Raw genomic sequence first — 17456 nt, forward strand, 5'->3', positions numbered from 1 at the left:
GCCCAGCTAATTTTTGTATTTTAGTAAAGATGAGGTTTCACCATGTTGGCCAGGATGGTCTCGATCTCTTGACCTCGTGATCCGCCCGCCTTGGCCTCCCAAAGTGCTGGGATTACAGGCGTGAGCCACTGCACCTGGCCAACTGTGAACTTTCTTAGTCTCCCTAACCACCCTGTATAGTGGGTATTCGGTTCCCCTTTGCTCAAGGCCACACAGCTCTTGGTGGCAGAGCTGAGATGTGAACTCAGATCCACCAACTCTAGTCTTAACTAGGAGTTAACTTAGTAGTTCTTAACTGCTGCTGTCTAAGACTCCTTCATTTGCTGACTGCCCACCAGATGCTGGGTGTTCATTGAAATATTTATTAGCACCAGCTGTGTGCTGCCCTGTTCCAGGAACAAACAGGCCATGGTCCCTTCTGGACTATGCAGCTTCTGCCCTGGTCCCAGACTGCTGGGGTGCTGGGCTCTCACCTGCCTCACCAGGGGCAAGTACAGTGGTACAAAAGCACACGGCTGCCCTCTCTTCTTCTTCCTTCTCCTCCTCCTCCTCCTCCTCCTCCTCCTCCTCTTCCTCCTCCTTCTCCTCTTCCTCCTCCTTCTTCTCCTCCTCCTCCTCCTGCTGCTTTCCTTCTCCATGTGCCAAGCCTGACAGTTTTCACCAGTAGAACTGAGAAGCCTCTCCGTAGATCCTTTTCTGTTAACAGTGAGCTAAGGGCAGGTCCCCTCTGTCATCCTTGTCCAAAGGACAGGAAGATGCCCCACTTCACCAGCCCTCCTTCTCACCCAAGCCTTCCTTAGGGTGGACATAATCTCCTCAGAAGCAGCAGCAGGGCTGCAGGACCAGGCACACAGGCGGCGGCTTGGAGGGCTCTTGCTCAGACCACTGTGTTTTGCAACCAGGAGCAGAAGGGAGGCTCAGAAAACATCCCAAGGAGCAATGACCCTGGTGGCCTGAGGACTATTTCTCCCCATTGCATAAGCAACTACTGTCTGGAGTTTCAAAATCCCTTTTCAGGCTTCATCACTAAAAAGTGTTTTACTCCCAAATGACCTGTTGTCATCCTCCTGATCTTCTAGAGCTTTTTTTTTTTTTTTTAATGAACCCCTCCCCTTGCTCAAGGTGAGGTGATGCCAAGACTTCCCTTCAGGCTTCCAGCTGAGGAAGCTGAAGAGATTTAGTAGCGGAAGCCTCATAAAGAGAGGCTTCCCCCAGGGTCCTGCTTGTTCCTGGCTCCAGCTGAGGAGCAGACAGACCAGAAAGGCTGGGAGACAGGGCTGGTTCCATACTCAAAATCCTGGTTACCTTAACCTGGGTTTAAACAGCACATTTTGATAAACAGCCCCACTCAGAACTGTACAGTGTTGCTAATCCCAGCCTCTCAGGGTAAAGCAGAGGCAAGGGGAAAACAAACATTTTATGGCTGTGGAAAGACAGCCACTCCTGCCCCGTGCCCTTCTGTGACAGCTCTCATTATCGGAGAAGCTAGGTCTAGAGGGAAAAGGGGGCCACTGAGTCAAATACAAATGGTGAACAATGATTTCCCTTTTTTGGTTTTGAAACGGAGTCTTGCTCTGTCGCCCAGGCTGGAGTGCAGTGGCACGATCTCGTTCACTGCAACCTCTGCCTCTGGGGTTCAAGTGACTCTCCTGCCTCAGCCTCTGGAGTAGCTGGGATTACAGGCGCCCACCACCATGCCCCAGCTAATTTTTGTATATTTAGTAGAGATGGAGTTTCACCATGTTGGCCACGCTGGTCTCGAACTCCTGACCTCAGGTGATCCACCCACCTTGGCCTTCTAAAATGCTGGGATTACAGGCGTGAGCCACTGCACCCAGCCTAATAATTTGTCTTTAGCTTCAACTCCCTGGGCTTTCAGGGCAGTAGGGCTGAATTGAAGAAGGCATAAAAGCAGAAATTAGCCACTGACCTCAAGATATTTTTGTCTGAATCTGGGAGACAATTTTTAAGCTAAGCTGGGGTTGGATTTACCAGAAATATCCGGGGGGTTACTTTTATTATTTATTTCAAATGTAATATATGTTTGTTGGAGAAAATTTTCAGAATTACCAAAGTCAATAAATAACTAAAAATTTAAAAACGTTACTCCACCATTCAATGTTGATATTTTAAAACCTTCTAACCTATTCTTTCCATAGTAGATTGTTTTCCACAAAAATGGAATCGCAGACAAGATACTATGTTTTATAAGCTTGCTTTTTTCTTTTTTTCTTTTTTTTTGAGATGGAGTCTCTCACTCTTACCAGGGCTGGAGTGCAGTGGCACAATCTCAGCTCACTGCAACCTCTACCTCCTAGGTTCAAGCGATTCTCCTGCTTCAGCCTCCCAAGTAGCTGGGATTACAGGCATCTGACACCACGCTCAGCTAATTTTTTGTATTTCTAGTAGAGACAGGGTTTTACCATGTTGGCCAGGCTGGTCTCGAACTGACCTCATGATTCACCCAGCTCGGCCTTCCAAAGTGCTGGGATTATAGGCGTGAGCCACCGCGCCTGGCCTAAGCTTGCTTTTTTCAAAAAAATGTATCAATAGATTTTGTTGTTATTAATGACCATATCAATAGTTCTTAAGCCCACTGGGCAAATTATTAATACTCTATAACTAGAAAATGGTTCCCCTACAGCGTCCTGGGAGATGAATGTGGTTCCACACAGTGACTTCAGGAGATAAACTCCTCCATCTTGTTAAGCATGTCTGTTCAACAGTTCAAGCTCAAGATGAAAGGCAAGTGGCATGACTGAATCAGCACTTTGGCCCCACCGTGCCTGCCACCTGTTTTATGAAGCGTGCCAGTGTGTCAAGTGCTGAAGTATGAAAAGAAGGGTGGTGTTGTCAGCCAGGACTTCATCCCCTCACTCCAGTCCTTCCCTCAGCCACCTCAGCTGGAGAGGCCTTGAGGCTGAGGAAAACGTGCCTTCTGGGAAAGCAACTGCACACGCTGACGTCAGAAAATAGGAAGCCCCCAAGAGCAGTGAATGAAACATTACTTTGCTGTCTTTGGAGACCAATTTCCAGGTCTCTCCATTTTAAAAGGAATGCAGATACCAAATCTCCTCAGTCCCATGTAGCCGCATGGGTTGTGTTTGTCCCCTTGGGACAGAAAATGGTGAGTTTATGGCCTTTGGTGAGCAAGAGCCCCCCCTTGACCTGAAGCAGCTTCCATCTGCCCCTCAGTCTCACCCTTCTCCTTTCCAGTAAAGAAACCCAGTTGCCTGTTACAGTGTCAGACTTTGCAAGGCTGTTAACGACCTATAAAAGTCCAAAGACAGAATACTCCGGAAGGAGGAAACACTAATTAAGGAAATCCTGAATGCCCTAAGCCTGCTCATTAACAAGAGGCGCATAATAACAGCCAAAGTGGAGAAGCTCATAAATTACCCAAGGAAGCCCAACGCAGTTGGAAGGTGGGGCCTGGCCAATGGAACCCAGGGTTCACTTCTGGGGTTAATGGAATCCTGGCTGGTCCCCGGGATTGCCCAAGGCCAGGCGTGGTGTTTCCTTCCTGCCTTGCTGGGAGAGGTGAGTAAGTTTGAGGGAGGTGATTATTCAGAGTCACCCGCAAATCAGGGCGATACTTGCTCTGGGCCACAGAGGGAAGTGGGTCACGCACGGGAGAGTATTAGAACCCCAAGCTTTGTCTTGGCGATGTGCTCGCAGGTAAGTAAACAACATCCCTCCCTTTCCCTCCCCCTACTGGGCATTTTCCACTCCCAGTCATTTATCACAGGCTGAAGAAAACACATTATTAAAAAGAAAAGGGAGAGGCAGGGAGGAAGACCAAGGACTTCTCAAACCCCTTTCCTTCCAAGAGCTCCAGGCTCGATGCTATGATCACTATGAGCTTCCCGGCAAAAGATTGACACATTCAGCTAGAGAGAAACCAAGCGACACAGAGGTTCACTGACGGGCTTCCGCCCCCCCAGCAAACCGGGGGATGAGTTTAATTTGCTTTCCATTAAAGCTCCTGCTGCTTACTAAAGATTTCACAACGTGATGGCTCAGTATAAGCAAAATGGAAGCCCCATGCATGACTCAGCCCACCTTTTCATGACTCAGGATCTGGAAGAAATTGGAGAATGTATGATCAAATCTCACCTGTGGCACATCCAGTACGAAGATGTTTCCCAATGCCCTGATTTTTGTGTCTGTGTATTCGGTGATTTCATCACTCCACCAATAAAGCCTAACAGTATCAACAACAGCAAAAGAATGGCAGCTGACTCTTATGGAGCCTTATCCATCCCAGGAAACACTTACACCTGGCCCTCGCGCTAAACACTTACACCTGGCCCTCGCGCTAAACACTTACACCTGGCCCTCGCTCTAAACACTTACACCTGGACCTCGTGCTAAACTCAAGAGGAAACCTAGGCTCAGAGAGGCAACGTGACTGTGCAGATCGCACAGGGTGGAGCCACGGCCAAACTCGGGGCCCAGTTTCCTAACTGTTTGACTACAACCAGATTTTGGGGCCATATTTGATGCAAACTCAGGTAGAGGTTAAGATCACGGGCCAAAGAGCCCGAAAGACCTTGGAGACTGTCTTGGCCACATACTTTAGGGTGAGTCACTTTGCCTCCCTGAGCCTCACCTGTAAGATGGGGGAAATAATACCGTTGATGAGGATTAAATGAGATTCTTCACATAAAACGCTTAGAACACTTGTAATAAGTTGTCAGTAACTGTAGGTTGCCATGGACTGGGAGTGCCGGCTTCTGGGGGCACCCAGGTGGGAGGGGTTAGGGAGGGCCCCAGCAGGGCCCTTAGAGGAGCCGCAGAAAGCAGCGCTTGTCATTTCCACAATTTCGATGAAACCCATAATTATAACCCCTCCTGCCGTCCCTGGCCCTGGGGCAGTGATAGAATCTTGCTGCTTTTGGGGTCAGGTCTAATCACCACATGGATGGGCAGGCACAGGGTGCTGTGGGAGATGGGTGGGGAACAGGTGGGAGAGGGCACTCGTCTCTGAGTCAGGCAGCAGGACACACCCAGAACTGCACCGTGGGGCACCCACCCAAATGGAGAAGCTGCTGCGGCCCCTTTCACAGGAGATCGCAGAGTGAGATTGCAAGCCCTAGAATTGCTGCCCAGGTTTTTTTTCTCCCCCCACCCTAGGAGCTCATATGTAACATGCTGAATTTGAGCCAAAGTCATATTAAATAACAGCTCCTCTGAATTGAGTTCTTACCGTATACCAGGCCCTAGGCTGGACACGTTTTATTTATATTCTAATTTAATCCTCACAACAGCCCCATGGGATGGTATCAGTTGGGTACATGTATGTAGCAATTACTATGTGCCAGGCACTGTTCTAAGCATTTCATGTCTATGACTTTATCCACTCCTAAGAGGGGAGTACTATTATTACTCCCTTTTTACAGCTGGAGAAACCCAGGCACATAGAGTTAAGTAATCTGCTCAAGGTCACAGGGCTAGAAAATGAGGGAGCCAGGTCTCAAAGCAGGGCAACTAGACCCGTGCACACACTTAACCTCTATATTACAAACCTTCTTTACCCCACAAGCTGCTGTTATTATCCCCATTTGGCAGATGAGCAAACTGAGGCTCAGAGACCAGAGCCAGGATCTGGCGCCAAGACCCATGTTCAAATTGTTATACCAGACTGGCCTACGCTCCGACTGCAGTGGGTCTTTTTTTTTTTTTTTTTTTCTGAGACGGAGTTCTGTTCTTGTCGCCCAGGCTGGAGTGCAGTGGCATGATCTCACTCACTGCAACCTCCGCCTCCCAGGTTCAAGCGATTCTCCTGCCTCCACCTCCCGAGTAACTGGGACTGCAGGCGCATACCACCATGTTGGACTAATTTTTTTGTATTTTAGGTAGAGATGGCGTTTCACTATGTTGGCTAGGCTGGTCTCAAACTCCTGACCTCATGATCTGCCTGCCTCAGCCTCCCAAAGTGCTGGGATTACAGGCATGAACCACCACGCCTGGCTAGTGGGTCTTTTTTCAGTGGGACATGAATGATGTGATTTGGGAGAGGAGGGGGCAGAGAGCCCCAATGCCTAGAAATAACCACAACCAGTAGCCCCTACACCTGTAGGTGTTACTTTTCTTCTCATTTTATGTATGAAAAAAATGAGGTCCAGAGAGGTGAGGTCCCTGTCCTGCCAGGGAGCAATGGGACTAAGACTTGAACCCCTGACTCCTGAGCCGAAGCCCCAGTGCATCTCTTCTTTCAGGCAAGGTGTCTGAAATTCCACTCTAAGAAATTCATTCTTTGGATCCTGAAAGTGTTTGGCCTTCAAATCATTTAAAAAGAATTTGTTGAGCAGCGACCTTATTCCAGGTGTCGTGCTGAGTCAGGGGTTTTCACACCGTGTTGTGAGACCCAGGAGCTCCGGAGAGCGTCCCTGGTGGGTCTGAGATGCTCACACAGGCAGGGCTGCCCCCAGCCCCCTTCCCCATTCTGCCAAGAACTGCTTTCTTGTATCTGTTTTATATTGAGATACCTATAGATTTTGCTTTTGAAGGGAGAGTTCCACCACTGAAAATGCTTTCAAATCACTGTATCTGGTCCTGGGGACATAGAGGTGGTCTGTCATGTCCCCAGCCTCAAAGACCCACCTGGGACAGACAGACAGGAAAACTCACTGCAGTACAGCTTAGCAACCACCCAGGCAGGTGTGAAGTGCAGAGACAATGCAAAAGAAGTGATTTAGCTCTGGGGCAAAGGAGGGAGAAGGCTTTCTAGAGGAAGGGACGTTGAACTGAACTTGGAAAGACTGGATTCTCTGAGCAGCCGAGGTAGGAAGAGCATTCCAGGTGGAAGGAACAGCATGGCCAAGGATTGTAGTGGAAAGTGTATTAAGGGAGCTGAAGGAATCCTGGAACGGAAGGTGTGGGACACCAGCATGTCATCATCAGCTAGTGGCTGAACACGGAGTAGGTCACTTTTAACTATCTTTAACTGTTAGTGTACTTATGCCGGGTCCTATGCTGGGCAGCGGGGACAAGGATGTGAGCTAGACAGAGCTCCTTGCTCTCCCAAATCTCAACATCTGGGGTGGGGAGGGGTGAAGCAATTCAGTCCAGCTGCTGGTCAATGAGAGTTTCTTAGGGTGGGATGTTGGGGGCTGGAGATGATCAGGAGTTAGTTATTGAAGCCCAGAGCAGGGCAAGGCGCAATGCATTTTAAACAGGGACGGCCAGGAAGGGCTTCACAGGCAAAGTGGCACCTGAATTGGACTTGGAGAGGTGGGGATGATTGTGAGAGCCAGGGGTGGGAGAGCACATTCCAGGCCAAGGAAGGAACAGCAGCAGGAAAAGCCTAGACACAGGAATGCACAGGGTGTGAGCAGGGAACAGGGAGTAGCTGGGTTGGGTGCAGCATCGGGTACGGGAGAGGAAGTAGAAGGAGATCAAACTGAAAATGTCTGTTAGAGCTAGACTGTGGAGAAATGGGCAGGAGGCAAGCAAAGGAGTCCACACCTGAGGATCTGAGCAACAGGATGAGCAGGACACAATACCAGGCCTGTGTCATCGCCACCTGTGCGGGGGTCTACCTCCTGAAACACCTCGGAGGGACCAAAGCAGTCCCAGCCCAGAGGGCAGCCTCTGGAACCAGCTGCTCCACTGAGCAGCCACATGACCTTGAGCTTGTTACTTGGCTTCCTGGAGCGTCAGTCTGCTCATCTGTGAAATGGGCACAGAAATACATCTCCTAGAATTGGTGTGAGAATTAAATTAGTTAATACACTCAAAATGAACAGAACACAGCTGGTCACATGGTAAATACTCCTATTATGCTAGTGCTTATTATTTAAAAGACCAACTTACTTAATTTCTCTCCTTTTCCAATGATGAGAAGGAGAGCTCTCCAGAGAATGAGAGCTACAAGAGGAATTCCATTTCATTTGTTTCTTGGTTCTTTCATACTTTGATCATCCAGTTGGTAGGTCAGGCATGCCTCTTCTTTCCTTCCTTTTCCTCCCTTCCTCCCTGCTTCCACAAATCCTTTTTTTTTTTTTTTTTTTTCTGTTGAGATGGAGTCTCGCTCTGTCACCCAGGCTGGAGTGCAGTGCACAATCTTGGCTCACTGCAACCTTCGCCTCGTGGGTTCAAGAGATTCTCATGCCTCAGCCTCCCCAGTAGCTGGGATTACAGGCACTTACCACCACGCTTGGCTAATTTTTGTTTTTTCAGTAGAGTTTCATCATGCTGGCCCGGCTGGTCTTGAACTCCTGACCTTAAGCGATCCACCCACCTCAGCCTCCCAAAGTGCTGGGATTACAAGCGTGAACCACCGTGCCCGGCCCACAAATACATATTGAGTGCTAACTCTGTTCATCGCTTTCTATTCCGTGTCAGGGAAGTTTGGGTGAGATACCCAGTACACTCTAGGTCACTATTTTTTCAACTCATAGCCCTTCACAGGGCACTGATCTCTGCCAGGCCCTGTGCTGAGTATGGGGAATACTGACGTGTAAGCTGCTTCCTACCCTGGGCAAGTTGCCATCCTGGCCCTGCGCCCAGGACTCTTGAATGTTAACCATAACCCAGTGGGATCCATGCAAAGTAGTCCCATGGGAAGCCCAAGGGGAGAGTGGAGAGCCAGGGCCACAGCAGAGGAGAGGAGAAAGGTGTCATTACAAAGGAGAAAAGTCCTGATTTGGCCTGTGTCATGAAATCATTTTATTGCCTACAAATTTCAACATTCAGATTATTTTCCGAGTACCCAGAGAGGGGCTGAATGGGACAATGAATTTATGAAAATGATGCCAGCCCAGAGTTCTGCTGCAGACAGACCTTCCCCAAACCTTGGTTAAAACCACCCTGCCACCCAGAGTATAGAACACAGGGTCCCGGGCCAATGATGATAATAGTAACAATGTACTTTTTCTGTTTTTTGCTTTTATGAGACAGGGTCTCACTGTGTCACCAGTATGATGATGACTCACTGCAGCCTCCAGCTCCCAAGCTCAAGTGATCCTCCTGCCTCAGCTTCCCAAGTTGGAACTACAGACATACACCACCACACCCAGCTAATGTTTTAAAAAATTTTTTTTTCTAGAGAGGGGATATTGCTATGTTGCTTAGGTTGCTCTTGAATTTCTGGCCTCAAGTGATCCTCCTTGGCCTCCCAAAGCACTGGGATTACAGGCATAAGCCATCTCATAATGGCCGGTTTTTTAGCACCTACTATGTGTCGGGCACTGTGCTAGGTGTTTTACAGACATCATTTCACTTAATTCTCACAACGACTCTGCAAAGGAGAGGAAATCTAGTTGAGATATTGACACCCAAGGTCACACAGCTGGCCAGAGGCCTGGCGTGGCACCAGGGAGCTTGTAGAATGCCAAGTCGAACCTCAAAAGTATCGCCAGTCGATCCTCATCCTTTGCAGATTCCATATTTGCAGATTTGCTTGCTTGCTAAAATATATTTGCAACACCAAAATCAATATCACAGGGTTTTCACTGTCTTTCACACACATGCATGGAGCAGCAAAAACTTTGGGTTGCCCGATGCTACATTCCCAACTGAGTCTGAACAAAGCAAGGCCATGTCCTCTTGTTTCAGCTGTCACACAGTCAACAAATGTCATATCATGCTTTATTTAATTCTGCACTTTTCACTTTTTGTGCTTTTGTTGGTGATTTTGCTGTTTAAAATGGGCCCCAAGGCTGAGTGCGGTGGCTCATGCCTGTAATTTCAACACTTTGGGAGGCTGAGGTGAGAGGATCGCTTGAGCTCAGGAACTGGAAACCAGCCTGGGCTATATAGTGAGACCCTATCTTTACAAAAATAAAAAAAAAATTAGCCAGACAAGGTGGTGCATGCCTGTGGCTCCAGCTACTCAGGAGGCTGAGATAGGAGGATCACTTAGGCCTGGGAGGTCAAGGCTGCAATGAGCCGTGATCACACCCCTGCACTCCAGCCTGGGCAACACAGCCAGTCCCTGTCTCAAAATAAATAAATAAATAATAAAATGGCCCATAAGTGTAGGGCTGAAGTGTTGTCTAGTGTTCCTAAGCTGTGATGTGCCTTACAGAGAGAAAATACATGTTAGATAAGCTTCATTCATGCATGAGTTATAGTGGGGTCAATGTTAATGAAGCAACAACTTACACTAAAAAAAGTGTGTTTAACAGAATCACACATAAAACAAGGTTACATGTTGCTTGGTTGATGAAAACGTTGTGATCAGTGGCTCACAGGAGTTTCACCTTGGATTTATCCTAGGAGCAATGGTTCTGTTTTTGGGAAGTCAGTGTTTGCGGTGACTTTATAGGAGGAGAACTACCGTAAGTAATGAGTGTCCACTGTACAGAACAACACAGAAATTCTTCATTCAGTGTACTTCTCTCTGTCTCCTACACATGCACACACACACATACATACACATTTATACTTTTTTTTTTTTGAGACAGGATCTCACTCTGTTGCCCAGGCTGGAATGCAGTGGCACAATCTCTACCCGTCGGGCTCAAGTGATCCTCCTGCCTCAGCCTCCCGAGTAGCTGGGACTACAGGCGTGTACCAGTACATTCAGCTAAGTTTTTTTTTTTTTTTCAATCGAGACAGGGGTTTCACCATGTTGGCCAGGCTGGTCTTGAACTCCTGACCTCAAGTGATCCACCCGCCTCAGCCTCCCAAAGTGCTGGGATTACAGGCATGAACCATTGCATCTGGCTGGTTTTTGAAACATTTTTTTTTGTAAAGATGAGGTGTTCCTATGTTGCCCAGGCTGGTCTCAAACTCCTGAGCTCAAGTGATCCACCTGCCTTGGCCTCCCAAAGTGCTGGGATTACAGGTGTCTCTACACACACACACACAATTGGCCAGGTGTGGTGGTGGACACCTGTAGTCCCAGCTACTTGGGAGGCTCAGGTGAGAGGATCACTGGAGCTGGAAAGTTCAAGACTGCAGTGAGTCGAGATTGCACCACTGCACTCCAGCCTGGGCAATAGAGGGAGAACCTATCTCAAAAAAAGTATTAAATAAAATAAAATAAATGAACCTAAATGGGATCCTACTGTGTATATTCTTTTGCAGTTTTCTCTTTTTGCTTCACAGCAGGCTGTATGTGCTTTCTGTGTTGCTGTGCCCAGAGACCAGCCTCACTCTTTTTAAATATCTGTGTGATGTGAATGTTCGTTCTTATGTGTTTAACCATTTGCCCCTTTGATTGACATTTAGGTTGTTTCTATTTTTTCATTATGACAAACATTTCTTGTCCATGACAATAGGGATCTGTAATGGGCCCTTCCATTCCTTCATAGAGGGTTTTCACTGGGAGAGACTGGGACCAACACTTGCTCAGATCTCCGGGCAGAGCTAGAGCCAGAGAACCTGGAATCCCAGCAGAGCTCCAGTTACCTGTGAGAGAAATAGGTGCCTGCAAGGGCAGGGAGGGTGGGTGGTGGGCACAGAGCCCCGCTCCCTGGCAGTGCGTGTGGTCCCATTCCTCAGGTCCTTGTGCAAACACCGCTTTGTCCCTGGCTGAATAGGAAAGTCAGCCCGAAATTAGCACTAATGTGAGGGCGTTTAACCCTCTTGTGAGGCCCTTTGAGAAAGCACAAAAGAACTTTTTCAGGGGCTGGGCTGTGCAGCCCAAACAGGTCTGACTTGGAGACACATGCCTCGCAGGAATGCCAGCCCTAGGGAGACTCAGCAGCTGCCCTCTCCCGGCAGGTAACCCAGCAGATGGAATCTGAACACAGCCCCCGGTCCTGGAAGGCCTGCACCCCGAGGGCTGTGGCAAGCAGGGGCAGGCCACGGTGCCAGAAGGCAGGATGTCTGGTTAACTAATGCTTTGACATCAGGGAGATCTGGGTTCAAATCCTAGCTCTGCTGTCACAGACTGAGACCCTCTGAGCACGTCTGTTCCCCATCTGAGCCTCAGCTCTGTCAGCCATAACATGGGGATGATAATAGTGATGACCAGAGGAGCTTATTAAGAAGATGACCTGAGACGATACAGTGTCACCTTCTCTGGGAGCCTGATCAGGCTGTTTAAAACCACAACATTAGGTGGGGAACAGTGACTCACGCCTGTAATCCCAGTATTTTGGGAGACCAAGGTGGAAGGATCTCTTGAGCCCAGGAGTTTGAGACCAGTCTGGGCAACATGAAACCTCTCCACAAAAAATACAAAAAAGAAAAAAAAAGAAAAATTACCTGGGTGCGGTGGTGCACACCTGTAGTTCCAGCTACTTGGGAAGCTAAGGTGGAAGGATGACTTGAGCCTGGGAGGTTGAGGTTGCAGTGGGAGCAGTGATTACACCACTGACCCCCAGCCTGGGCAACAGAGCAACACCCAGTCTCAAAAATAAAAACATTGAAAAAAAACACACACACACAGCATTCCCCTGCCCAACTCCACTTCTCTCTCCTCCTTTCCTACCTTATGTCCATCCATAGCACACACCCCTTCTAACCTGCTATGTAAGTTACTTATTTGTTTCACTTACTCTGTGCCTTTCCCCACCATAAGCTGCACGAAGGCACAACTTCATACCTCCTCTGTTCATCGCTGTACCCCGAGAGCCTTACACAGAGCCTGGAGCACAGTGGGCCCTCAGTAAATATTGGTCATGTACAGAGGGCTTAGCACAGTGCCTGGCACATAGAAGTCTTTGATTTTAAAAGACAGCTTTGGCAGCTGCCACTGTTGGCATTGTTCTTATTCTCAATGTAATTCCCCAGGGCACACAGACAACCAAGTCCCTGTGCCACTGGGCTGTGCCTATCGGGATTCTCACCCTCCTCAGCTCATAAATCAAGAGAAATATTTGGGCCCAAGCAAAACCACAGCAGAGGGCTGGGCCTTGCCCAGAAGTTGTCTCCGAGTGGAGTCTGTATGTGCGTGCGCGCACGTGTATTCGTTGACCTGTCTGTGTGTTTTCCCATCAGCACAGGTGCCTGCTGGGGCCACACTCTCCACCACAGGCTCTCCTCTCTCTCAAGATGGAGGTCGGAGTGTAGCTACATTTGGGGAGCAGCTGCCGCATTTCCTTAGGCGTGTAGCAGCCTGCGTGTGCTCCGGAGACGGAGCAGTGTGGGTGAGGCTCAGGGTTTGCCCGCCCCAGCGGCCTCTGCTCCAGAACAGGCTTGTCTGGGCCTGCCCACCCCTAATCTGACCACAGAATCAGGGAACTGACTGAACCCCAAGTTCTAGGGGGGCACAGCTTGAACGCCAAGGCTTATGCCATGGTCTCCATGGCCTTGGCCCGAACGTTATCCGCAAGAGGCCAAGTCGAAGGGCCTCATGTGGGTGTTGGAGGTTCCAGATCCACAGGCCATCTCCTGGGTTCTGAAAGGGTCACTCGTGTTTCCCAAGTGCCCACTAGTGCCAGATCTGCATGAGGAGTGGGATGGAGACCCAGAGACCCAGCCCTACCCCATGGGGCTCCCAGGTTGGGCCAAGGAGGCAGATGTTAAACAAAGAGTTACTTAAATTACAGATGTGATGAGGCTGAGAAGGAAAAGTTCAAGGGACCGTGTGTGTGCTTTGAACTGTGCATCTGCGCTTGGCTGAGGTGCTCTCTGAAGAAATAATACTTATTTATTTATTTAATTAATTTAATTTAATCTTGCTCTGTTACCCAGGCTGGAGTACAATGGCATGATTACAGCTCACAGTACCCTCAACCTCCCGGTCTCAAGCAATCCTCCCACCTCAGCCTCCTGAGTATCTGGGACCACAGGCACACACCACTACACTGGGCTAATTTTGTTTACTTTTGTAGAGACAGGGTCTATGTTGCCCAGGCTAGTCTTGAACTCCTGGAGTCAAGCAATCTGCCCACCTTGGCCTCCCAAAGCGCCAGGATTACAGGCATGAGCCAGGGCACCCGGCCAGAAATGATATTTAAACTACAGCTGGAAGGATGGTTGGTGTTAACCAAGTTGAGAGGCTGGCGTGGTGATGGGAAGAGAGGAATTGTGTCTCAGAAAAAGGGAATAGAATGTGCAATGGCCCCGAAATGAGCCTGATCCACAGTGTGATTGTATTGAAAACTGCAGCACCCTAAGAGGGAACTTTTTATTTTGCTGATGAGAAGACAAGGCCTGAGGAGGTTGGGCTACCGGCCTGGGACTCTGCATGTTGCATCCTGAGCCCCTGGGGTTTTCCTGAGGACTCAGCCTGAGTCACCCAGGACTCAGCTGAGTCCAGAAGACCAGCCTCCTTTACCTGTGGAAAATGTTCAAAAAGTTTCAGGGTTAATGAGGTTTCTGGGGAGGAAACTCATTGTGAAGGAGAAATCATAAAAAAAGAGAAGAATCCTAATTCTGAGGTAACTGAGAAGGCAATTCCGGGATTCCAGCATCCTTTCCCAACCGGGTTCCTCCTTGGATGTGGTCCCATCTGATACAGCTTTCCCAGAATGAATCATAATGCAAAACTGTCCAGATGCATGTAGATAAGTAAATAAATAAACCCAACAAGTGGCCCAATTCCTTCTTTCCGGAGGAAGTAGCTCAGTAGAGTCTACAGATACAAAACAGTGTGTCTTAAGATTTTAATTAATCACATTGTTGGTTTTCCCTGGGTTGTTGAATAAGATCCACTCGGAAATAATGAAGACACCAATGTGCCTGGGCTCCTGGGCGAGTTAAGAGAAGGCAGCATTTGGCAATGCCTGGTGAAGGCCTAAGTGAGGTGTGGGTCATTCACTGTGACTTGCTCCACATTTATTTCCAAGACCAGCAAGCTGTCCTTACTGTCCCAAGGTGAGCAACCACAGCTTGACTTCCTGGGCTAGAGCAGGTGGTGTCTTTTTTGAGGAGGCCCCAAATGGCATCCCCCATACTCCCTGATATGATGACTATGACTGGGGCCTCCAAGTAGTGGGTGAGGCCTGGGCACCCACCTGTCTTGGGATAACCACACCTACCTTGGTAAGCATTGGGTAACTAGGCATGAGGCACCCATCTGCATCGGCAATTTGTGCAATTACCCTGTGTGCACAAGTGAATCAATGTTTACTTGCTGCAAAGCTGGGGAACCTCAACCTCGCCTGTGGTCCAGGGACCTCCAGGACAGCAGCACGGGAGGAATATCTGGTCCAAAGGGCCAAGGCATCCCTGGCCCAGTTTCAGGTACAGACTCCAGCAGACTCTCCTGTATCCATTCAGGGTTGAGAATGTTGAGGAACCTGGAGATATTTGAAAAATAACTCCAGAAACAAGTGAAGCAATTTTTGAAGACAGGACACAGTGAGGCGAATTAACTTGCCCTAGGTCACACAGTGAATACACGGCAGAGTCAGGACTTGAACCAGGCACAGGCAGACTCCAGCATCCCCTTCTACTCTTGGGTTAGTATACTTATATGTATGGTTGCGTATGTATGGAATAGAAGGTCTGAGAGCATGTACATCAAAGTGATTTTTCTTTACTAGTGAGATTATTGGGGAGGGAGGGGGGCTTTCACTTTCTATTTTACAAACTGCATTCATTTTATATTTAGGAAAAAGTGAAAAGATGTGGTTTTGACCTGGTGCTCCAAATTGATAATGTTTATCAAAGGCTTTAAAAATATCCTAAGGGAATAATCACATGTAGTCAAGAGGATACAAGGCTGTTTCTGGAATCACTGATCTTCAACCCACTGCTTTATCACCTGACACAGTGTAGCACCTGTTGCTGGAACATTCCACAGCCTTTAGGAGTGGAGTTTTGAAGAACATGCAATGACATGAGAAAATGTTAATGACATAGAGTTAAATATAGAAAGGAGGGTATGAAATTGTATACGGAGTATGATGCCATTGGTGTTTTTAAACAATTCTAGGCTGGGCACAGTGGCTCACGACTGTAATCCCAACACTTTGGGAGGCCAAGGTGGGAGGATAGCTTGAGCCCAGGAGTTTCAGACCAGCCTAGGCAACAAAGTGAAGCCCCATCTCCACAAAAAAATGAAAAAATTAGCCAGGCATGGTGGTGTGTGCCTATGGTCCCAGCTACTCAGGAGTCTGAGGCAGGAGGATTGCTTGAGCCCAAGAGGTTGAGGCTGCAGTGAGCCGAGATCATGCCACTGCACTCCTCCCCAGGTGACAGAGTGAGACTGTATTAAAAAAAAAAAAATTAATCCTATATAGAAATACTAGAAAAATGTGCCAAATATTAATAACAGTTATCTTTGGGTGTCAGGGTTATAGTAACTTTAAGTTTCTTTCTACTTTTCTTCATTTTCTATGATTTATAGAAATTGCGTGTAACTTTTCTACTCCGATGGAACAATAACAAAACAACTAATGTTTGCTAGTGTTTTCTGTGCTAGGCATGTTACACGTTCCATCTTATTTAACCCTCACCACAAACTTATGAGTAGATGTGAGGGAATGAAGAGTTAGAAATGGGAAGTCATATGGCCGGGCGCGGTGGCTCAAGCCTGTAATCCCAGCACTTTGGGAGGCCGAGACGGGCGGATCACGAGGTCAGGAGATGGAGACCATCCTGGCTAACACCGTGAAAGCCCGTCTCTACTAAAAAATACAAAAAAAAACTAGCCAGGCGAGGTGGCGGGCGCCTGTAGTCCCAGCTACTCGGGAGGCTGAGGCAGGAGAATGGCATAAACCCAGGAGGCGGAGCTTGCAGTGAGCTGAGATCCGGCCACTGCACTCCAGCCTGGGTGACAGAGCAAGACTCCGTCTCAAAAAAAAAAAAAAAAAAAAAAGAAATGGGAAGTCATTTGTCCATTCTCACGCAGCTGGTATGTGGTGAGGCTGGGATCTGAACCCAGACAGTCTAACTGCAGAGGCCACTGTCAACCACTATAAATGCTATTTTTCTTTAAAATAAATGTAGTACTTCAAGGGCTGACTCCTGTTCCTTTTGCCCAGTAGGCACCATGGAGACCTGAAGCACAGCCACCATGGGTCATTGGGCAGGCTGTGCTCTGCATGAGAGAGCATGTACTCTGCTTGCTAAGCTGTGAGCCTTGGCAAGGAACTGTATCCATCTGGAGAAAGAGGTGCTTTTAATAAAAATGTGAATTAAAACCACAGTGAGATGCTACTACATACCTACCAGAAACATTAAAAAGATGGATAATACCAGCCAGGTGTAGTAGCTCATGCCTGTAGTCCCAGCACTTGCTGGGAGGCTGAGGTGGAGTGGATCATTTGAGCTCAGAAGTTCGAGACAAGCTTGGGTAACATAGTGATACCCCGTCTCTACAAAAAATAGAAAAATTTAGCCCAGCGTGGCCACACATGCCTGTAGACCCAGCTACTTGGGAGGCTGAGGTGGGAGGATCACTTGAGCTTGGGAGGTGGAGGTTGCAGTGAACTAAAATCATGCCACTGCACTCCAGCCTGGGTGACAGAGCAAGACTCTGTCTCAAAAAAAAAAAAAAAAAAAAAAATTAGACCAAATGTTGATGAGGCTGTGGAGCAACTGGAACTCTCATTCATTGTTGGTGGTAAAGTGATACATTGTTGGTGGTGCAATAAAATGATACCACC

General features: G+C 48.2%; 1 protein-coding gene across 2 annotated transcripts in view; it reads left to right on the forward strand.

Moving 5' to 3' along the window:
• The window catches only part of LOC108538423 (cuticle collagen 1-like), a 40034-nt gene extending 26425 nt beyond the window's left edge, over window positions 1-13609 (forward strand). Inside the window, exon 5 of one of the 2 annotated variants that reach the window (XR_001888069.1) lies at window positions 2645-2659. The gene's annotated coding sequence lies outside the window, so the exon portion shown is untranslated. Of the gene's footprint in view, window positions 1-2644; window positions 2660-13593 lie in introns of those variants that run through there. The other variant, XM_017886494.1, reaches the window with a different exon arrangement.
• The last annotated feature ends 3847 nt before the right edge of the window (window positions 13610-17456 follow it).

The sequence above is a fragment of the Rhinopithecus bieti genome, unplaced genomic scaffold (assembly GCF_001698545.2).
Source record: "Rhinopithecus bieti isolate Rb0 unplaced genomic scaffold, ASM169854v2 scaffold_14826, whole genome shotgun sequence".
Lineage (NCBI taxonomy): Eukaryota > Metazoa > Chordata > Mammalia > Primates > Cercopithecidae > Rhinopithecus > Rhinopithecus bieti.